Below are 23,747 nucleotides of genomic sequence, written 5' to 3'. Positions count from 1 at the left end.
CAATATACAGAAATTTCAGGTGGGCTTGTGAGTGGCAGGTGCATTTAGCCACCATCATTTTTGTGGGGACTTGTAAGATTTAGTTTGTTTCTTAAATGGTTGGTAAGCGTTAATTGCAGTAGTTTAACATGGGGAAATCTCATTTCTCACATATTTCATCTACTTTACAGACTAGTAAAAGGGAAAAACTGTGAGTGGGGCTTGATTAGAGCATCTGACTAGCTTTTTAACTGGAAGGAATTGCTACTGTCTTCACACACACACACACACACACACAGAGAGAGAGAGAGAGAGAGAGAGAGAGCAAATGACAAACTGCACTATTGATACTAGGATTTGGGATCTTTCTTTTTGCTCCCCATCATCTTGCCAAGATTCTGAAGCATGCCACAATCAGAGAAGATGAAGAAAAGAAAAACAGGAAGCAAGAAACAAATACTGTTCAGAAGCAGGACACCAGGAATGTCACGAGGCTCTGATGTCTGGGTCATCCAATACAGATTTGTAATGGTGGGACGGCTGCTATGCACTCTACAGGTGGGGCCAGTTCACAGTTGGCTGCCCTTCACAGCATTATCTAGACCCCATTGATGCTTAGGGCTTGGTATGAACAAAGTGCATACATTATGCCAGTACAATTTAATTGATTGATTCATGTATTAACTATGTTTATGGCACTCGGTCGTAGCAAAACCTCTTAAGCAGTTTACAAGAAATCTTACAATTGTCACTGAAAAGGACTCTTTGATCCTCCATTACAGACAATTTGTGTTCTGGTATGACCCTGGGAGAGGCATACATAAGACTGAGGTGAAAGCATAATGCCTTCCACATGTTGGACTGCAGCTCACATTAGCCACAGCCAGCAAAGGTTGATGATCAGGAATGATGCGAATTTCAGTCCAATCAATATCTGGAGGGAAGCCTGTCGGCTGCCACTGATGTAAAGGTTGCAACTATCTCTGAATCAACAGATAGTTACGTTGTGTTGAAAATGACATTCAAAAGCAGCTGCAGTGGTTCTTTTGATGCAACTAATAAATTATTGGCCTTTAGAATATTTTTTAAGTCTGTATTTCTCACATGCGATGTTTTGCCTCCAGATTAACATCTGGATTGCCACATGTGGATGCTATATTTAAGCCTCAGGGCCCTACAGTGGACCCTAGCCTAGAAGCATCGGTAAAGGGTATTTATAACCAGATTCATAACAATTTAACCTGTAGTTCCTATGACTGCGGCTATATCGATCCAGATTGAGAGCTACTTAATATATGATGTGTGCCATGTGTGTGTTTTATCACAAGTGTTCACTGCGAAGACCAAGAATCAACCATACATGCATTTCGCTCATATATGTTACACATATTTTGGAGGACACAAAATATGAAGTGGTACTACGTGTTGAGCAGTAAGTGAATATGTGGCATTGGTCAATTTATTGCATGCTCAACATGCTACTACAGATGTAAAAAGCAGCTTTCTGTTTCAAACCAAGTTGCACAATAAGATTCTAGCTAGACTAACCTGTCACAAATGCAGTTGGGCCTCAGATTTGTCATACAATGGACTTCAAACTCCTAAAAACCCAGTCAAAACCACTGGATTTCGGATGATTGAAGCTTCACAGCTGGGCTTCACTAGAAATCCCAGGTCTAGCATTGGGACCACGTAGCTGTGCTTTGTGATTTCCTAAGGCCTTGTAGCAGTACTTTGCCTTAGATCACAAGCCCAGAAGCAGGTCTGACCAAAATCAGTGTATTTCCTGGCCCCAGTCTAATCCACAAACTGTCAAGTTTTCACAGAGCTGAGCCAAGACTTGTGGCATTTGTCCACACACAGATGCTGACTAGACTACAGCTGAATCTTACCTCAGCACTGGTGGCAGGATAGCAGCCCTCACCATCACAGAAAGCAGGCCAGGCTGAGCCCAGAAGAGGCTCACAACAGAGTGGGATTGCTGTCCCTCAACATCGAAGCAGGTGCCTGGGGTTGTAGGAAATATGTGTGAGGTGGCAAAAGAAGAAAGGAAACAAGAGTGAGAAGAGCAGAGATTAAACAATGTAATCCAATGCATGGATGCTCAGAAGTATCAGTTTTACACACTTAATCTGAGAATAGGTACCACTGAACTCTGGGTAACTCATTTCTGAGTAGACATGCCCAGGATTCTGCTGCAAAAGGTGTATTTGAATGTAGCTTCAGTTCAAGCAACTGACTTTCGCCAAGTGCACTTAATAAATGCGTGATGAAAAGGAGGTGCCTGCAGTTAGAAAATGTTTCTCAAAATTTAACTTATTTGAGGTTATCACATCTCAGTTATGTTGCGAATGCAGCCTTTTGCAACCCTGTACATTAAAAACCACTTGAAACATACACTTTAGAACAAAGAGAGTCAATATTGTATTCTTGAGATGTTGTTGGACAGAGTTGTTAATTTGTTGTTTATTTTGTTGTTTACATAATTTTGTAATTTTTGCACATTGTTTTTCTCCATTTATTTTTATTACTTTGTTCCATAAATTAATATAGTCCCATCATGCCTGAATTTATCTTTGGCTGAGCCTGATGCTAATCATAGTCTAATATTTGGAGGGCACCTGGTTGGCTGCACCTGTTTTAGAAGAAGTCATTAGTAGGGTACCCCAACATGACTCAGCATTAAGTCAAAACATTTAAATGCTCCTTTAATATGAAAGAGGTCTCATAGAAGAGGCCTCTGATTACAATTACGACAGCTCCTGTTGTCACAAAACATTCTGATACAAGAAAGCTGAAAGTTGAGACATTTTCAGGATTTACAAATCTTATCTACCTCGTCTCATCTTCAAAGTGTTGAGATAACAAAACTCAGATTCATTTCAGAACATGTCCCCCTTTTGCTGCAGGTATGAAGAAGACTGGATGCTCAGGCATCCCTGGCTCATGAGAACATCCTTGGCGGTGTTAGCCAAGCGACTCTCTCCGTATCAGTCTTCCCACCTGCAATTTGTAGATAATAATACTGGCCTATCTTAAAGAGCGGCTGTAAAGATTGCTGAAATGTCTTGAACTTTATTTATTTATTAAAGTGTTTATTTGTGTATTTGATTTCTCACCCACCCTTTACCGCAGATGTGGAGAATCTTTGGCCCTCCAGATGTCACTGAAATAAGCTCTCATACCTGGCCATTGGCTGTGCCTGCTGGGACTGATGGGAGCAACATCTGGAGCACCACAGCTTTCCTACACCTATGGGACCACATAAGGTCCCAGGGCAGATTACAACTGTAAACTATGTGATTATAAAGTGGGGTAGGAACAACCATAAAACACGGAAAGGGTAAAAACACCTGAAACAATTCAATATATAAAAATAGTTCCAGTACAGATGCAGACTGGGATGAAATAATTGTTGAAAAAGAGAGGTCTTCAGTAGGAACCAAAAGGACAGCGGACATGGCATCTAACATTCAATAGGAGGGTATGCCGAAGAATTGTTGACACCACACTAGTGGCCTGTAGTGCATCACATGATAGCATGTTCAAGAGGTCCTCTTTTGCAGAGCACATTGATTAATTGGGTATATAAAAAGGGATACAATATTTCAGCCAATGAGCATTCCATGACCACTGAGTGTGCTCAGGCTTCACGATGGGGGAGGGTTCTCCCCTTAGAAGGCAATTTTCTAATTTTTTTGTACTTTTACGAGATTTGTTGCCTCCTGCCCCTAGTGATGTCCCCCACTTGTGATTGGTGCCTTTTTCTTACATAAGCAATGGCATTCAAAAAGCTGAACGTTGGGAATAGTCCCTATAAGGGAGGGTGGTCTTCTGACTTTAGTGTGATTTGGATGGTATTTTAGTGTAAAAGTGATCAAGACTGAAGACGGCCTAGTCTAGCTACCAGCTTTATTCTACCTTCCTCACTTTATTCTGTATAGATACCACACAACTGAGAGTTGAATGTGCCATCAGCAAGAGGATTTAGGTATCTGGTCTAACAACTTGCCTTTCTTCCACCTGTATGCTATGAAGCATCATTATATTTATTTTGATTTAGGGTTGGAAATGTAGGTTTTGATTAGCCATTCAGGCAGGACCTTAGAGACCTAATCCCAATGCAATTTAGAACAATTCACAGTTGACCTGTGGAGGAGGTTCATAGCTTCTGAGACAGAACAAAGTGGGCTTCTAAGGACTATGAGAGTTCTTTTGAATCTGTGTACATTTTAAGAAGGCATCATACATTGAATCGATATGCCATCTGCTTTCATTTTACATCAACACTGAAATTGTATTATTGAACTTTGTAAAACATGTATGATAGATGGTGCGTAAAAATAAAGTTTGAATTGCATACACCAATGTATTGTCTCAATAAAACTGGACTTCAAATGTTGGAACATATCATCTTTTCTTTTGTACGGTGTATGCACACCATTTCAACTTTTGCACTTTAGAAATCCCGCTCTTAACACAAGAGACAAGACAGTATCTGACAATTTTACCTAATCCTACTTATACTTATTTGGAAGCAAGTTTGCAGAACAAAGTGGGACTTGAGTAAATATGTATAAATGCACACATCCTATTGATGAAACATCCTATTGATGTTTCTGAGATGTGTTCCCAAATGCATGTGCTTAGGATATTTACCCTTATACATGCTTATTCATAAATACTCTGTGTTCAGTGACACTTACCAAAGAGGCTAAATATGCATAGGTTGCAGGCCCAAGCTTTATTTACCAGTACAGAAGTGCTTTGGTTGGGGCCAGCAAGCAACTACATCAATTTAATAATATATATAATATTAATGTGATGTTATAGCAGTATTCAGTGATATTGTGCCAGAACTGCAGGCAGATAAGATAGTATAAATATTATGAATGATGTGTTATTCAACATGCATTATCACCCAAAATTCAGAAAAATGTTATTATTACAGATCAGACTGGAATAGATACTAAGTTCCTATTCAAATATTTAGGATGGGGGGGGCACCAGCCTAGCCCCCTATGGGCACTGTGGCACCTGTGAAGGCCTTCACTGGCATGCCTGATTAGGAACCAGAGTCTTGGACCTTTCATTTTTAAAAAATAAAACGTAAGGCTCTAGCCATCTTAGAAAGTTATAAAGCAAAATATGCAGTTTTTCTTCTGAGTGGTTTTTGGGACGAGCTATCCTGGCTGCCCCCACTTGTCAGTCTTTGTGGCCAAACAGCAGAGCTGTTGTTGATAAGTGAGTTGCCAGGAGATCAGGCAATAGGAGTCCCTGGGGTCGCACAGAGCTGCTGTTTCTCCCTCTCTTTTAGTGCACTTTTCCTGCCTCTGTCTTATTGCCTAGCTCTTGGAAACTTCATAGTTTGCCCTTCCCTTTTCCCAGCAACCAGGATGCATCTTTTCTATGGAGGGTTAATCTGAGATCAGGTACTCCCTAGAAGTTGTTTTCTGCAAATACTACTGCACAATACGTGTGAGTAGATGCTAAAGAATATGCCTTGTCCCCAAAGGGCAAATGTGAAAGCATTGCAAAGAAGCCTAAGCGTGTATCCTGCTCTGCAGGAAATAAAGACTAGGCAGTTGTTAAGATTTCACTGTACAATGGTCTACATGTGTACTCAGAAGTAAGTCGCCTTGTGTTTAATGGGGCTTACTCTCAGGTAAGTGGGTACAGGATAGCAGCCTGGGCTTTAGCATTGAGGGGAAACAAGGCTCTTATGCCTTTAATAGCTGTCTGGCAGGAATAAATCCAACAGGTTAAGCCTTTTATAGTATGGAAACAGTTATGGGAAAAGTTTCACTAGGACTACCACTAGTTTTATGTAATGCCAGGCTTTCCAGAGCAATCTATTTGTGTTCTGCCAGTTCCCCATGGCAGCCTATTTGTGACTGGTGCCCCCATCACACTGTCAAAATTCAAAATGTCCCCACTAGTCCTAAAAGGTTGCCAACCCTAGTTTAGTCTGATCTTCCCTAGAATAGTAGTAGTAGTAGTAGTACAGTGGTACCTTGGGTTACATGCACTTCAGGTTACATATGCTTCAGGTTACAGACTCCGCTAACCCAGAAATACTACCTCGGGTTAAGAACTTTCTTCAGGGTGAGAATAGAAATCGTGCTCCGGCGGCGTGGCAGCAGCAGGAGGCCCCATTAGCTAAAGTGGTGCTTCAGGTTAAGAACAGTTTCAGGTTAAGAACGGACCTCCGGAACGAATTAAGTACTTAACCTGAGGTACCACTGTATTTCAATTTCTATCCTGTCCTTCCTCCTGAAGGAGCCCAGAGCTGCAAACACATCAATATAAAAACATTTTTAAAGCATTCTAAACCCAGTCTAAATCATCCTTCCAGCCAGTGATTTGCCAGGAACAATAAAGAATGGTTTGCCTAAGAATGTGGGCGGAGCAAGATATTTTTGTACGTCATGAAATCAGAAGCAGTTTGCAAGTCTCTCTTTCAGTTGGAAGAGAAACATATGACGTATATAACCTGTCATAATCTTCACTCACCCTGGTTATCTGAATCCATGATTGCTTCAGTAGTGTGAGGTTTGACTTCAACTTCTTGCAACCGTCCATGATGATAGTTCAATCTTCTGCATCAGCATTGCCAGAAAGGTACAAGGAGTATCTTATACCCCTGAAGGAAATGCCTGATAATAACTGATGAGAAAAACAAAGTCAATGCAGGCTGCCCTGCTTGCTAGCACACTCGTTCATTTATTTATTTTTCATTTCTTATCTACTTCCTTCCATTATGGAATCCAAGATCGCTTACATGTGGCTCCCAGCTGGTCACTAATCCTAGCACTGGCTCGTCCCAGACCTGCTTAGTTTCAGGAAGTTGCTTTCAAATCATACCCTTTAAACCATACTCTGTGACTACATTCATCCTTATAAGAACTTGCTATTGTAGAAAGTCCATAGGACCCTATCTAATGGCAGCAGAGAAAACCCCATCCCTTCAGAGGAAGATGTAATTGGTCTGGTGTGGAGCAGGTGTGCCAGAGCTCTTTCCCTTGACTATAAATTATTTGAAATGTTTAGAATCAAGCTAGTTGCATCTCCTACATAGTTCTTCTGTCATCATTTGTTGGTTGCTTGATTTCCTGTCCTTTGTCCTGATTAGAGCACAAGGCAGCTAACAACGTTGCTGAAAGCCATAAAAATGTAAGGCAGCAGTTAGAATTACAACAAATTTGTGCCAACTATAAAAATAGTAACATGAAACAATATATTCTCTCAGAAGTGCTGTATGGTTAGCCACCAAATACCTGATGAAATAGAAGTATTTTAAGACGGCACCAAATCACCACCACTAGTGTGGGGAGTTCTATAGAGGTGGGGCTGTCACAGAAAAGGCCCTGTTCCATGTCACCATCTGCCATTCCACAGGTCCTCTCTCCCTGAAGTCCCCCCCCCCCCCAGTTCACTCAACGTTATGCCTGAGCACATTCACAGAATGTTCTCCGTAATACTCTCTGCTGTTAGTGCAGTATGTTGGTGTGGTTTAATCTGCAAACTAATTTAGAAGTAGTCCTATGGCCACTTACTTGAGTGCAAGCTCCATTGAACTCAGTGGGGCTTACTTCCGAGTATGCACACATGCAAAAAAAAGTAATTCAAAGGTGGAATTGATATCCAGAGGAAATTTCCAAAAGGTGGTACTTTCTCCTGGATCTTAAGCAAGTCAGTCAAAAAATTGTGGTTTTGGGGGGGCTGTCCTGGTTTTTGCTTTTTGAAACATGGTAGCCCATGGCTAAAATTTTGCCTGTTTCTGAGTTTTAAAGTTTGTTGTAGCCATTCTTCATTATTTTTAAAAAGAAGCAAACTTACTTCAAAGTAACTGATGCCATGCAGAGACTCATGAGGTATTTAAGCATGTAGTAAAGTAATTTTACCCTTTAGTATACCAGCCAATGTCAGAAACAAAAATCTGTGGGTGAATATTTCATATGTAAAAAGTAGTGGCATTAGCTGGCAGGAGCAGGGGAGGGTTTGATTCTTCTAATTAAATCTTTGACTGTTTTCTAAATTTATTAAAGCATCATCTTGCTGCCTTTTCATCATAATGAAATTCAGAGCAGCTGACCCAAATTATAAACAACTAGAGCTGTTTTCTAAAATAAGCAGTATATAAATTTTGTTAAATAAAAATAAAACAAAAAGAGTGAACCCAAATCGAAACACAGATATAATTACAGCAGGAACTATAAAGTGTGTGACCAGAAATTAATCAAACCTGGGATATATTGTCAGCTTTATGGTGGCCTGACCTCTTACCCTGTTTGACAATGGCTAATATTAAGGATATTAATAGACTACACTGGTAGTCAATCAGCTTTGTTCCTAGGAACTCCTGGAAGCTTAGTGTGATTCTTTGGTTTGAAAACAAGTGCCTTAGAAATAATAGAGATGAAGTTTATAATGGAATGTTTTGCCTTAACTCTGTTCTTTGTAAGTTGTATATTTGTTAAGGGTAGTGAAATGTTTTTTGTTTGTGAGAATACAAGTACAGTGGTACCTTGGAGTTGAACGCATTAGTTGTTGAACCTTTTGGCTCCCGAATGGCACAAACACAGAAGTGGGTGTTCCAGTTTGCGAACGTTTTTTGGAAGCTGAATGTCCTACGCGGCTTCTGCAGCTTCCGATTGACTGCAGGAAGCTCCAGCAGCCAATCAGAAGCTGTGCTTTGGTTTTCGAACTGTTTCAGGAGTCGAACGGACTCCCGGAACAGATTAAATATGAGAACCAAGGTACCACTATAACACCAGATAAGCAACCCTACAAGATTGCCGGAGCTCTTTCCTTTTGACTTGGTTTTATTTTTCTCCCTGTACTATTTCTCTTAATAACATCCCTCAGGATTAAATTTAACAAGCTCGCTATTCATTCTTTGAATAAGTACTTGGCTTTCATTAAAACTTACCTGTCAGCAATTAATCAGACATCTCCCAACACTTGAGGTTTCTGGGAGGGAGAGGCTTACGTCCTGCACTTACGCCTTCAGCTACAGTTAAGACCTGCTAAGTTCCCTCTTAGTCATTTCCTTTCTAATAAAAAGAGTCTTTCCTTATTTGAAAATCATTGCATTCCACCAATGACTCTCATTGGAGGTTTCTCTACCACATCCAGGTCTGCTGTTAACTTTAAGATGGCACAGTTGTTATAATCCTAATAATGTCATTTTCTTTATATTGTCGATATTTCTGACAGTACAGATTCAGTATTGGAGGCCCTGAAGCAGTTGAAATCTTCGGGGAGGTGGGGAGGGCCTTCACAAATTATCTTCTAATGAGTTTTTGATTTTACCAACCAATAATTTTCACAAACCAAATCAATATTATTTTGATCTGTTGTCACAGGGCCCCTAAAAGGAGTGGGGCCCATTGGCTGGTACCTACTTTGCCTATTTGGTAATCCGGCACTGTACAGATTGTAATTATGACAAATACGAGTAAGATTATTTCATTGACAGTGACCACTATAGAGTTTCATATAACAGCTAGGAAAGTTTCATTTACTGTTCAAACTATTTTCAAACCTTCCATTTAAATGTATTTTCTGCCCTAGACCGACTATTTATTTATTTATTTATTTATTTATTTAATAATTGCCTCTCAAAGCAATTTCCAAATATATCTTAAAACAACTAAAAAATAGTTTTGAAAGCAGTATGGAAGAATGACTAAATATAGGTTTTTAAAAACAAAACAAGATGGAAACCAAAGGGAGAGAGAGACCTTTTAATCCAACTGGAAGAAGTTGAAACAAAAGTGTCTTCCGTTGTTTACGGAGAGTACAGTGGGCACTTGTGGCATCTCAGCAGAAATGCTGTTCACATTTGCTTCAACTGGTATATTCTCAAATGTGTTATTAGGGTGGCCAGGTATCTTACATACAGAGGATGGTCCTCTATTTGCAGGGTTGTCTTGTTCATGTCTGGTTATAAAAGGGGAGGGCCTTAAAGGTGCCCATCAACGGTTAGAATCTGATATTGCAAACAGAGGAGGTTCACAGGTCATCCGATCACAGTTTTATCTGTTTGGGCAGGATATATTTTGATTTAAATTATAGTAATATATCCCAATTTACGTATATCCATAAATATAAATAAGCATACAATTTGCAAGTACTAATATCTGGGAATGTATAAGTAGCAACCCTAATTGACATCCCCTGAGGATACAGACTTTACATATGCCACGTACAGTGAAAAAAGCTAGATGGTAAGCATTTTGTTACTTTTTGAAGATGTGAATGGATTCATACATCCATCTCTTTCCAGGGTTGTATGCAGACAGTGGCTTGTCTGCAGAGGAAAACATACTTGCTACAATCTTAAACTGGACTCTCCTAACACATTTTTCTTCTGACACGTTAAGACCATTATTTTTAATTCTACACTGGAAATGAACCAGATTATATCACTTCTATTTTCAGCAGCAGAAAATACATGGAAACTAAATTTGAAGTAGCTTAGGCAATGCACATTTTGTATTCCATTTAGAATCCTCTCACTGTTGTTTTCATAGGAGGAAGGAGCCTGTCACAAAATTATAGTCATCACATCTAAACCCTCCTGTCAAGATATACCCCAAGGGTCTGCACTCCTACATTGCACTTTATTTTGCCATGATGCAGCAACCTTGATGAAGACTGCCTGGAAAACTAACCATTTCTATTGGATTAGGCAGGATATAAATGTATTAAGTAAATACAGACTAATTTGAGTGTAAAGCAGAGAACATAAGTGATCAAGGCGCAGTCTCTTTACCTGCAGGAAATAGTTCCAGAAAGTTACTACAGTGGTACCTCGGGTTACAGACGCTTCAGGTTACAGACTCTGCTAACCCAGAAATAGTACCTCAGGTTCAGAACTTTGCTTCAGGATGAGAACAGAAATCACGCAGTAGCAGTGGGAGGCCCCATTAGCTAAAGTGGTACCTCAGGTTAAGAACAGTTTCAGGTTAAGAACGGACCTCCAGAATGAATTAAGTTCTTAACCCGAGGTACCAATGTACTTCAGTTCTTCCTAGCCCTGAACATGCAAATCCTATTTACAAAGTTATTTCCACCCATCATGCCATTTTTAATTGCAGCCACCCCTGCAACTCAAGGGGAATAGAGAAATATTTTCTGTAGGCCACAGAATGAACCAATAGAATCCACAAAATGTTTTACATTTTTACATTGGATAATTTTCTACCCAAGACATCACTTACCTAGGCTTCCTTCTGAGTAGGCATATAGGATTGCAGCTATGTTAACAGGCCCATTGTAGCACTTGATTCAGATAAACCTAAATAGCATATGCCATCAACTCGTAGATTTGTAAATGCTCCATCTCAGGCAGTGATCCTAACCAGAGGACAGGATTCCAGCCCAAGGCTGAAGGGAGGGCTGTCACTAGACACAGGTGTTAGAACCATAACATCACATGCCACTAATCCCAATTCGTGATCCAGCAAGCAAGCCATGGTTAACAGCCATCAGGTTCCATCAAGGCAAGAAGCAAATCAAGATTGAGTCTTAAGTAGGATTGCAGCTTCCTTTGCGCAGCTAGCTCCATCCTTTATGGGCTGTGCTTCTACCCATGTCTGCTTTAGGAGCCTTTGACTCTGATGGCATGGGGAGGTTGGGGTTCTACTATGGACTCTGATCTGGTCCTTTGAATCTGAGGAAGGTAATGTGAATTTTTCAAACATTACAAGCTTGACTTTACAAGCTCCTCTGGTGCTGAAAGCCCTAAGCGGGGCAGGAAATCAAATACTGGTTCTGAGGGGAAAACCTCCTTGCAATCTAAGATCTTCGCTTATCAATGACCTTTTCCTCTTATAATAGCCCTGGATAATGACAGTGGAGCTTAATCTTATTGATTCCAAATTGAGCTTCCCTTAGAGCATGATCAGCACAATACTCCTTTCTCTCCTCCTAATTGTGCTCTGGTGATAAAATTGTGAAGCTCCAAAATGGTATTGCCATTGTTATTATTGTTATTGTTACAGTGGTACCTTGGTTTAAGAACAGCTTAGTTTATGAACAACTTGGATTAAGAATGCTGTAAACCCGGAAGTAGGTGTTTTGGTTTGTGAACTTTGCCTTGGAAGCACAACATGTTCGGCTTCCTGTTGAGTGTAAATTGAGTCCCCCGCTGCTATGGGAAAGCACACCTTGGTTTAAGAACGCTTTGGTTTAAGAATGGACTGCCAGAACGGATTAAGTTCATAAACCAAGGTACTACTGTATTATTAAACCACCCTTCGCACTAAAGTCCCAGGGCAAGTTGCAATATTAAAACACAATACTAAAAACAGTTTAAAACAACTTGAGGTGGGTCCCAAAAATACACTTCAAGTTTCCAAAGCTAGGGTAAATGAGTGCCTATTTGGTAGGTCCAGGGTCATACAGTAGCATTGGAGCAATTGCCACAGGCACGCCCAACTCTTATCAGTCATTATACATTAACTCTTAACATATACTTAACATATATACTTAAAAATGAACCCACCATTAAAGCAATTCTCTACTTATCATTGCCAGGCTCCCTTCCCCAAAATAATCTTCATAATCCTCTGGAAGGTATGCAAGGCCACACCCCGCAGAGCCTCTGGAGGGAATGAGATCATTAAAAAAAATAGAGTAACAATTGTCTCTCTACAACATGCCCTCACTTTTTGATCTTACTACAAGATGAGTGTCATCAAGAATCTGCCAGAGATCATTAAAACAAGGGAAGAGCTACTCATGTTGGTCCTCAAGGATATATATATATATATATATATATAAAGGTAAAGGTACCCCTGCCCGTACGGGCCAGTCTTGACAGACTCTAGGGTTGTGCGCCCATCTCACTCAAAGAGGCTGGGGGCCAGCGCTGTCCGAAGACACTTCCGGGTCACGTGGCCAGCGTGACATCGCTGCTCTGGCGAGCCAGAGCTGCACACGGAAACGCCATTTACCTTCCCGCTAGTAAGCGGTCCCTATTTATCTACTTGCACCCGAGAGTGCTTTCGAACTGCTAGGTTGGCAGGCGCTGGGACCGAACAGCGGGAGCGCACCCCGCCACGGGGATTCGAACTGCCGACCTTGCGATCGGCAAGCCCTAGGTGCTGAGGCTTTAACCCACAGCGCCACTACTGTATATAAATCCAGCATCTTTAATTATGCCCAGAAGGGTACAATGGTGTATTGTGCTCCTATAAGGATGTACACCACTGGGTTCTGCAGCAGATGTATCCTTCCAAGAACTACCAAAGAGCATTTTAGTAGTTAAGCTTTTAGTAGTTACCATATCGTCAATTGTTGATACAGGTTCGGGGGTATTTAGAAGAAGCATCAACCTTTTTCTTTTATTGGTGTGATACCATATTCTACCATTTCTGTCCTGTATTCTGCATGGGTAATCCAAGATAAAAAGGTAAAGGTAAAGGTACCCCTGCCCGTACGGGCCAGTCTTGACAGACTCTAGGGTTGTGCGCTCATCTCACTCTAGAGGCCGGGAGCCAGCGCTGTCCGCAGACACTTCCGGGTCACGTGGCCAGCGTGACAAGCTGCATTTGGTGAGCCAGCGCAGCACACGGAAACGCCGTTTACCTTTCCGCTGCTAAGCGGTCCCTATTTATCTACTTGCACCCGGGAGTGCTTTCGAACTGCTAGGTTGGCAGGCGCTGGGACCGAACGACGGGAGTGCACCCCGCCGCTGGGATTCGAACCGCCGACCATGCGTTCGGCAAGTCCTAGGCGCTGAGATTTTACCCACAGCGCCACCCGCGTCCCTAATCTAAGATATGCGGTCCTATTTAATAGAACACTTCCTGTGGGTTGAATCCAATGCTAGTTCTGGTCAGAAGTAGACACACTGAAATTAACAGACCTGACTAACACAGGTTCATGGATTTCCGTGGGAGACAAGTTGGGATTGAAGACCTGCTAATTTACTATTGACTTCCTGCAAGCCAAGGAACTCTGAGCTGCTCTCTCTCTGAGCTCCTCTCCTCTCAGCTTCCTGGGTCCTGAGGCACTGACCTCTATTTTTATTTACAGTATTAATTAAATTTGTATACCGCCCTTCCTCTGTAGTCCTCAGGGCAGTTCATAGCCCTTGAGCCAGAGGACTGTGCTAGGTCAATTGTCTCAGGTGGTTATGTCGCAAGAGTAGGGCTGTAGCAGCTTTATGACCTTGGTAGAAAGGAGGAGATCACGCTAGTAGGTGCCCCTCTGTAAAAAAAAAAATAACAGTTGCATATGTAGAGAAATATGCAGAAATAAAGAGGCTGACAAAAGCACTCTTGAGCTGGTTTTATTGAGTCAAGCAAGACCGTAAGCTGTCATTATGGAGCAATTTTTCAGAACAGGAAATTAACCCAAACATTTTAATGTGCTGTGCAGCATTACTTCTAAGTGCATGGGTTTTTAATAGATCTTAATTTTCTTTGGAGAGTTGGCAGATTCCTGTTTGTTTAAACATATTCTTTAGATTATGTTTCAGATATTTTAAACTTTCCAAGGGGAAATATTTACTTGCCGTCTATCCCTGCCCAGTCTCGAAGCCGTTCTGTCAAGTGCTTCCTTGGCACGTTTTATTCTGCACTCTGAGGTTGATTGAACGGGAAATGCCTTCTGATTTACATTGGAATATCTTTGGACAAAGTAAGGGCTAGGCTCTTGAATGCATGTCTATTTAGCTGTTACCCCGCCTGATTCTGAGGGCTCTGTTGACATTGCATTAGTTCAAAGGGTGGATTCTGAAGCACTTATGGTGTAGCCTATCAGACCAGCAAAGCGGGTGGGTTACAGGGAACTCCTTGAGTAGAGTTACAACTTGTGGGACACCCTCTCCCTCTAAGCAACCACAAAAGAAAAGGGGTTTGTGGGGTGGTTCCAGTGATGTGGGAGCAACAGAACTGTGGCTATGCGGTATGGGTAGGAGACCTTCATCATCTTGAGGACCTCATTCCCTTCTGGGCAAACTTCCAGGGCCCAAATGCCTGTGGTGGGCAGGGCTAGAGGCAAAGGAGGGGGGCAGAGCAACAAATGTAAATTTTACCATTTTACAATAAGCTAGGTTCTGCCCACACTCTGTCCTACATCCAGGCAAGCAAGGGTCATTAACAGAGTTCAAGGGCAGATTTTAGCCAATCAAAAGGACTTGGGATCTGAAGCAGGACCCATGATGGGCAGGGCCTGGGGAGAATGCCACAGGCAAGATATAGAGCTATGGAGAACCACATTTGATCCCCATGAGTGAAGCTCTCCACACAGGTATACAATATATACCGTATGGGATTTGCTCAGACTCCTACCTGTTCATTGCTGACGCCACCAGCCTGCCAGGTAGGTATCTGGTGGGCCAAGGTGTGTTGTACCACGGGCACTGTGTAGCTATCCAGGTTTGAATGTGTTGGACCAGTGTAACAGGAGCCTCTCCCTGATTGTGGACATTTCTTGAATGGTTTAGAGCACAGTAACCTTAAGTCAAGGTCCCAGGATTTGTGTCTCAGATAACTCAACTGTCACATGCCTTCCCACCAGGTATTTATTCCAAGCTGGATAAAATACACACAGAGTGCTTTTGTTCAAAGATGATAATTTATTTCATAGTCATTTGCAGAAGAGACAAAATAATAATAAAAATCTATATGCAGATGTCATTTAATGAGTTAATGCAGTACCTAGATGATTCAGGTGAGGCAGGAGTCTGCAGTGACGTCATCAGCATCACTGATTTTGGGAACAATTGTGATGGGTGTATATTCAAGCTCTTTGGATCATTCATTTCTTAGTGTGATGGTCTTCTTTATAACAATCCACTATTCTTTGCTGAATTAAAGTATGAATAACAGAAAGTTTTGAAAAGAATTTAAGCTCACCCCTTAGAAGTGTGTCTTCTAAAAAATGTATAGCAATGTCCTGCAGTCAAAGTAAGCAAGAAGAGATAACTGTTCAGTTTAGTCTGGAGAGCACAGAGAAAACAAATAGTATCAATGCATAGACCAGCCTTGTAAATAAGTCCACAAAATTTACTAGCCTGCCAGCCCTCACCTACCCCGGCGAAACCCTACCCTTTTGAACTATCCTGTCAGTGCTTGGCACAAGAGGGGCAGATTTCCCTGCTCTAGAAGACTTCTTGGTTTCTCTTGTGGTCACAGAGGGAGGACTGAGTGCCCAACCCCTCTTCTGCCAACCCACTCATTCACTTACATAGTATTCCATGCACTCACTTATATGCAATTTCTGGTCACCTATAGCAACCAGAAGTGAGGCTTAAACACAAGACTGTATGCGACTTCAGACATTATTATTAGCTTGCTGAAAACATTAAATACTAACCTAGGGAATTTTCTGTATTTGCTTTTGAATGTTGAACCTGTTTTTCATTTGTTTAAAAAAAAGCTCGAAACATGCGTCCAGTGACAATTAGTAATTATTCCTTTTGTCAACAGGCAATATGATGATGAAGGATGTTGTGGCAGCTTACCGGGTGCTGAGCTTGGCAGAGTTCAATGAGAAGAACTTCAGTGTTCTTTTGGGAATCACATCGGATCTTGGTTGCGAAGTATTAGAAGGAAGGAACCTGGCGTTATATATTGAGGAAGCGTTGTGTGTCAGAGCACACTTTCCAGTAGAAACCAGGGATTACGAATGTACCTACCAGTATTACCTGTCTGAGGCAGGCTTAATTTTATAAATTGAAAGCAATAAACTCTGTGAGTTTTTTTAAATCTTTTTTTGTGTTTTTGAGGATGATCTGCTCAAAGGAACAGTTGTTGTTGTTTTGCATCCAATACACAGAGAGAGGCTCTTCTGCAGGACCAGAAGAAAACACTGGACTGTAAATCATAAACTAAAACCCACTTGCATCTTCTAATGCTAGTCATCGAAGAACAGGTTGCAAGAAAACAAAAATGCTACAGTGTCAAAGGTGTTCCATTTTCTTTCAGGACATGTCTCTACATGTGTTCTTAGGAGGCTCCATTTGATGTAATGCCACATGTGCAATCATCGTGTAGACCTTGAATTGTGACTGGTGCCCTGGGTTCTGGACGTTTGCACTGACAAAGGTGTAATGCCAAAGCAGCATCATGTTTTGTGATCCATTGAAACGCCACTTCCTAAGCCCTTAATTCCTGGCACAGGAAGTCTAGGGCTCTGGGTTTAAGGCCCAGAGAACACTTGGGTATTTTCAGGTTGATGAGCCGAAAGGTCTTCTGAGTTTCAGAAGAACTGGGAATTAAAACCCCAGGGCCAATATTTGGCCAGTCTCGTCCTTCGGTTCTCTATTAATAACTAGAAGACTAAGCTCTAAAAAGAAAAGTAATGATGAAATTGGGAAAGGGTGGGAATTAAGTAATTTTAAAACGCACTCAGCAGGCAAGAGTTTTCATATTCCTAATTAAGCACCCAAAGAAAAGCTCTACATTTCAGGCTCAAACATGTGGACTTGGTTTAATGATCAACTCAGGTGGGGTGGGGGGTGGGGAGAAGCATGATCATAAGCCATACGTGAAAAGGTCATTTTTGTCTATCTGCTTATTTGTGTTTTGTTCTCTCAGAATGAAAGGGCCAGTCACTTGGAATGTTGTAGTTCATGGTCTCTTGAAATCTGATTAGTCAGAATTGTTCAGCAAGATCATTCCCCTTATGCTGTACCTGCATGGTGACTGCAGCATTGGACCTGTATAACAATAAACGAAGAAGAAAAGTTTTGATGCACAGTTTATTATTTCACCATTGTCTGCATCTTGTAAAGCATGGCTTTTAAATCTTACTGTGTGCCTTTGTTTAGTTTCCCATGCTGTGTACAACACAACACTTTGGAACATAGATCACCTAGGGTGTGTTGCCAGTCTCCCTAGGTGAGCAGTCAAAGGGCAGACGTTATCTGCACCCCACCCCCATCTACTACCACTCTCCACAGAAACAGGTCTGCACTGTTTCTGTTATATTTTCAGTGCTTTGGCTGATACACTCATGGCTCTTTCTGTTTCTGTCTGAGTCTTTGTTCAACTTTTACAGGGCCAGTACCATGTTAAGGCTAGAAAACAGACAGTCAGTTGCAAGAACAGATACAGGTGACATGCTGTGCTGTATTTCCCTAGCAAGGAAAAAATGGTCCACAATAGCCTTTCCCCCATGAGCCACAGTAGGGCGATACTTTTATTAGTATCAGCTGAAATGTCACAAAATCCAGAGTGTCTTTGTTTGCTGTTTTGTGACACTTTAGTTAATTCTGATAATGGTGTTGCCCTGCTTTAGAATTTTATTTTTCTGACACACCAACACAGAGCACCCTATGCCTTTTGTGAAAAACTGTGAGCCCATCACTACCAATCTTCCCCAAAGACCTACAGCTGCAGGGGAGTTTGGGGTGGGGAGAAGGGTGTTCTAGGTGGCTGATAGTTCAGTGTTGAAGCTACACACCTGGACAGTCCTGCATGTGAACTGTGTGCTGTAGATCGGGGTGGTCAGTCTGGTGCCCTCCAGGTGCTGTGGACATCATATCCCATCATAAATGCCGGCTGGGGCTGATGGGAGTTGTAGTCCAAATCATCGGCCCTAGACCATGTCCCAGAATCATCTGCAATGCAGGGGGGTTCCTTAGCAGCTAAGTGGGTTCTTTAAAAAAAAATTGAAAATAGCCATTGTGCTCTAGGGTCAGGGCTGAGCTATAGGCTAGTAAGCTGGGAATCAGGAGGTCAGAGCTGAGGGATCAACCCAGGCATCAGGGAACAAAACTAAGAAGGCATAGGAGTATACCAGAGCTAAGAAGACATCGCTGCTCTCACAGCAGAAACAGGAAGCCATTTATAGTCCCTTCTAGTTCAAGAACATTCAGTGACCAGTACTGATGGATGGAGCCAGTCCAGAGGGCAGATGCTGGCCCACAGACCTCAGTGTTACAAATCCAAAATGAAAAGCATCGTTGAAGTATGTTAGTAGGGCTACAGAAATTCCTTTCTGACACACCGCCTAGATCATGATCCAACCAAGCAGTTTTAAGTCAATTGACTAATTTCAATCGGGGAGGCTTAATCAGTGAAACTTCAGATTGCTTAACTTTGGATCATGCTCACTGCATTCCTCGTCTTACTAGTATTCATTTTTCTGGTACCTGGAATATTTGCGCCCCTTATTTTTGTGGCTGTCCTGTTTGTCAAGCTGTGCTATTGGAGGTGGTTTCCAGGAACTGCAAAAGGGAGACTCCATCTGTTGAAGAAATCATTTTTAAAGAGAGAGAGAGAGAGAAAATCCCATGGCGTGCTAAGGGCATAGGTTGGGCGTTTTTGTTCTCTGGATAAATCTGCTTTTCAAAAGCCTTCACTCCTTCCCCCCCAGCATCTGGCAAGCTTCTCTTTGTGAATGTCCATGAATATTTACAAGGTCTGGCTTCCACCCCTCCCTTCCTGAAGTTTCAACAACAAGCTTTTGAGCAGCATTGTCCTGTGGAAACTTCAGACATTCTGATGCAAGGCAGGGCTTCTTCACAATATTAGCTGACTTTGACGAGTTGAATCAACTCAATACTACACAATTAGAACAATATTATGTTCACATTCAAATGAGATGGGCAGTCTTTGAACAGGCCTTTAATGGGCAGTCATGCCCCATTCCTCAAAAAAGAACATCTGTTTTGACATAATTTTAGACTTGATCTAAATTAAGGCAGCCGGTTGATTCAGAATTGTTTGGATATGAGAGTTGTTGTGCCCAGTTAGCCTTCAAGGTTGCAGTGGGAACTCCAGAAATGATGCTTCCACATTGAAACACGTGGCATTGGCTTTATTTTTTAAAAGCCCACACTTAATCCAATGGCATAATTTGCTCATTATGGGAACAAGCCGCTGAGTGCTCAGTTGTGGTGCTGTTTTATTGCAAAGGTTGCTTGCCATAATGATCATGTTAGCCAGTAAGAAGCAAAGAGGGACATATTCTAGTTTTCAGGAAGTAAAGACTGCCAATTGCTGTCTTCAGTTTGTCGACACACAGACAAATGATACAATGCATATTTCAAGTGTAGTCATCCACATACATTTTCTTAGTAATCTCCTGGGTGTGGGATGAATTATCCCAAACCAGGCAGACCTATACCGATTTTGAGCCCCTCCCACCCCCTATTTTCCTCTGCTGTTTCTCAAAATAACTGGACATGAGGCAGTCTTAACACTAATCTTCTTATTCAAGGCATTGGAACCCCCAAAGGCTTCTGGCACTAGATCCTCTCTATCATCAGAAGGAGAAGTTTATTTGAAGAAACCACTAGTATTGTTTGAAGTAGAGTTAATGTTTCTCATTTTCTCAGTGACTTTCAGAAGTTAGCCACGTGTTCATAAATATGCTTTGATGCCTTTTCCGCCACAAAATATTTCCATGGGTGCTGCCATCACGAGGATCCTGCATTCATGCTGAATCTTCCTCACGAAATCAATCTGTGAAAAAGTGAATATAAACTTTATTGTACTGGAGATCTTTTTTAGCTCGGGACTTCTTTGTTTTGAAATAAACGTGATTATGCAGGATGTGGAGGAAATGGACAGGAAGAAACTGGACAGAGGTTGAATGGCCACCTGTCATGGGTGCTTTAGTTGAGATTCCTGCATTGCAGGGGGTTAGACTAGATGACCCTCAGGGTCCCTTCCAACTCACTGTTTCCATAATTCTATAGTTCTAAGTTTCTATCTTAATACTAGAACTCGGGGCCATCTAATAAAGCTGAATGTTGGAAGTTTCAGGACAGTAAAATAAACAGAAAGTTCTGGACACTTCTTCAGACGTCATAATAGAATAGACCCTGCAAAGGGGCATTTGAGAAGTAAGAGTCCCATATTGATAAGGAAATTTGCCACATAGAGGTATGTTTTTTGGGGGGGCTATGAAGCACACTATTTTTAGTTTATAAAGCATATAAACAAAGACCACACAACATCAAAATGGCCTCATTTCATAACCCACAAGAACAATAAAAAGAAAGAAAACTCAGTTTTAATTTAGGCTCAAGTTACAAAATTCTTCAGTGAGAAGTTGAACAGAAATGTTGCTGTGCTGGATCAGTCTCTTAAGCCCAGTATTCTGTCTTGAATAGTGGGCAGCCCAGATGTCTCTTCTGAAAGCACAAAAACTGGGTTTGAAGACAATGGGGTGGCTTTCCCCCTGTCATTTAAGTACCCATCACTCAGAAAAAGATTGCCTCTGGACAGGAAAGTTCAACCTGTCTGTTCTTGGCTGATAGCTGTCAATAGACCTGGCCTCCTACATGGAGTTTCAGCTGAAGTTTCTTCTACACAGCTATCTGCAACCTCTCATAGTTATATTTTTTATGCACAGTTGTGGTGCTTTCCAGTAACACTAGGGGGAGCTCTCCTCCACTCTTATCCCTCACAAGTCCACTTTACACACTACTTGCTGTTGAATTTTCACCAACAGGCCCACATTATCTACAGAGTAGCAACTAGACCATAATTCTAATAGTCATGAGAAACAAAAGCACACTGCCCGCATCTCCAGCTCTTTTTAATTCTTTGTTACAGTTGCTTCCAGTGTCCTTTTCAGAGCTCAGAAGATTTTTATAGCTGATTTTTTTAAAAAAATAATTATGGCATGATTTAACTTCAACGTGTGATCATGAAGGTGGATAAATGACCTCATGAAGAAAGGCTAATATTACTTGAGCTGCACACTCAGGAATATGGCAGCCACGTCTGAGATGCTGGCTCCCAGGAAAAGGGTAACTGATCAAAGAAGGAAAGGGCAGCTGTTTGCTCCTCCTTTGTACAAATTTGCCTCCACGGGATTGTAGACAAGATATTGGGGAGGGCTTGACAGTGCGAACCACTTCTGATTCTTCCTGGCTGTGGCAACTCATTCCACTGCTGGCATTTCTTCACGTCTGGTGATTTGCACAACCTCTCGCGCAGTGTTTGTCTCGGGGGTTGTTTATGTTTGGAAATCCTCCAGTCCCCCCTGGTGTGATTTGTTCATCAGAAGAGTCTGAATAGTGCCAGCAACTTGGCTGCTGTTTTAAAAGGGGCACAAACCTGGAAGCCTGTCTGATGCTTTGCTTTCTTGGCTAGGAAGAGAAGCTATAATAGCAGCAGGCTCCTAAGTGGATGGATTCAAAGCTGAAGGGGATGGGGAAAGGTTTCACCGTTTCCTATGCTACACTCAGCATCAAAGGGATAGCAGGATAGTTACAATGCCTGACCACAAGGCTGGAGGCTGCGCAGCTGATGTTTGCTGCTCATATCACAAGGCTGCTTCCATATAATAAAATGACATATCAGACGTCAAAACTGGGTGTGGGGCCAGCTGCTATCACAGTGTGCTATATTTGCAGTGTTGATTTAGGAAACCTGCATTCTAGGTTAAGTAGGTGTGATTTCCTTTGACCACCGCAGAACTGTAGCATGCTGTCCAGATACAGTACTATGTCAATGTGAGGTTTAGTGTTTTTAAAAAGGGAACGATACAAATGATTGCTCCCTAAGCTGTTCACCATGGTATTTACCCCTGTCAGTTTGCTTACACAGGGGTGCGGCGCTTGCAAGAAACACGGAATTAAATCACATACTGCAAATGCTACGTTGTGCTTAGACTCCTAGAATGCTATGGGTATATTTGCCAAGTCTTTCTGCTCCCTTTCCCTGGCTGGATGCCGTTCAAGAGAATCCCCAAGCAACTTTCAAGCAGTATGTAACAACAACAAAACTGAACAAAATAAAACAGGTGAATCTTTGGCCCTCCAGATGCTGCTGAACTACAACTCCCAACAGCCCTTGCAAGTATGGTCAAATAATAATAATAAACATCATCATAATATATTTATATGCAGCCCATCTGACTAAGTTGCCCATGCCAATCTGGGGAGCTTCCAACAAATTAAAGCATCTAACACAATAAAACATTAAACATTAAAAACTTCTACAGGGCTGCCTTCAGATGTCTGAGGCCAGTGGCACTGGGAACTGAAGTTCAGCAAAAAAGGGTCCCCACATCTGTAACAGAGCATCAATACAAATACAAATATTATTTATTAAGCCAAAGTCATTGCAAATGATAAAATACATAAAACTGAATAAAAACAGAATAGAACATCAGTCTCAGCTGAGAAATCACAATTACAATGGCTGAGTGAATAACAGCTGACTCTATCAATTCCCAGTATCGTTAACAAATCCACAATAAATCAGTGATCATTCAATTCTAACCTATAAAACCATACGGACAAAACAGAAGCAAAGGAGTAGGCTAAGCACTATTACATTCATCGCACCCCACCAAACACATGGCCTCAAGAATCACGCATTCTGCTCAACTCATTAAAACGCACATCCCAGCATACAAGGGGGCCCAGATGTAACACGTAGAGCCGTACGATAACAGGCACCCAGTCACCCAAGCACCAGTCCCAGGGATGTGTGTCTGAGGGCTGACTAAATGTATAGTTACAAACTATAGTTACCTTGGGTTACAAACATTTCAGGTAACAGACTCCGCTAACCTGGAAGTAGTACCAGTAGTAACTTTACCTCAGGATGAGAACAGAAATTGCGGCGCAGCGGCAGCAGGAGGCTCCATTAGCTAAAGTGGTACTTCAGGTTAAGAACAGACCTCCAGAACAAATTAAGTTTGTAACCAGAGTTACCACTGTACCACCTGTTGGTAAGGAACTGAATAAAAGCCCACAAAAACCGGAAAGAGCTAGTCTAGCAATAAAGCTGGGATTTGCTTACAACACTTGATTTATATGCTCGGGAAGGGCAGATATG

General features: G+C 41.7%; 1 protein-coding gene across 5 annotated transcripts in view; it reads left to right on the top strand.

Annotated features, from left to right (window-relative positions):
• SCAF8 (SR-related CTD associated factor 8) overlaps nt 1-17,688 on the top strand; it is a 72,250-nt gene extending 54,562 nt beyond the window's left edge. For 2 of the 5 annotated variants that reach the window (XM_083434039.1, XM_083434042.1), the window contains exon 21: nt 16,428-17,688. The gene's annotated coding sequence lies outside the window, so the exon portion shown is untranslated. Of the gene's footprint in view, nt 1-2,888; nt 4,383-16,427 lie in introns of those variants that run through there. The other 3 variants (XM_083434040.1, XM_083434043.1, XM_083434044.1) reach the window with 2 other exon arrangements.
• The last annotated feature ends 6,059 nt before the right edge of the window (nt 17,689-23,747 follow it).

This window comes from Podarcis tiliguerta, assembly GCF_965153285.1.
Source record: "Podarcis tiliguerta genome assembly, chromosome: 3".
In the NCBI taxonomy this organism is placed as follows: Eukaryota; Metazoa; Chordata; class Lepidosauria; order Squamata; family Lacertidae; genus Podarcis; species Podarcis tiliguerta.
This window is presented reverse-complemented; position numbering and strand designations above follow the sequence as displayed.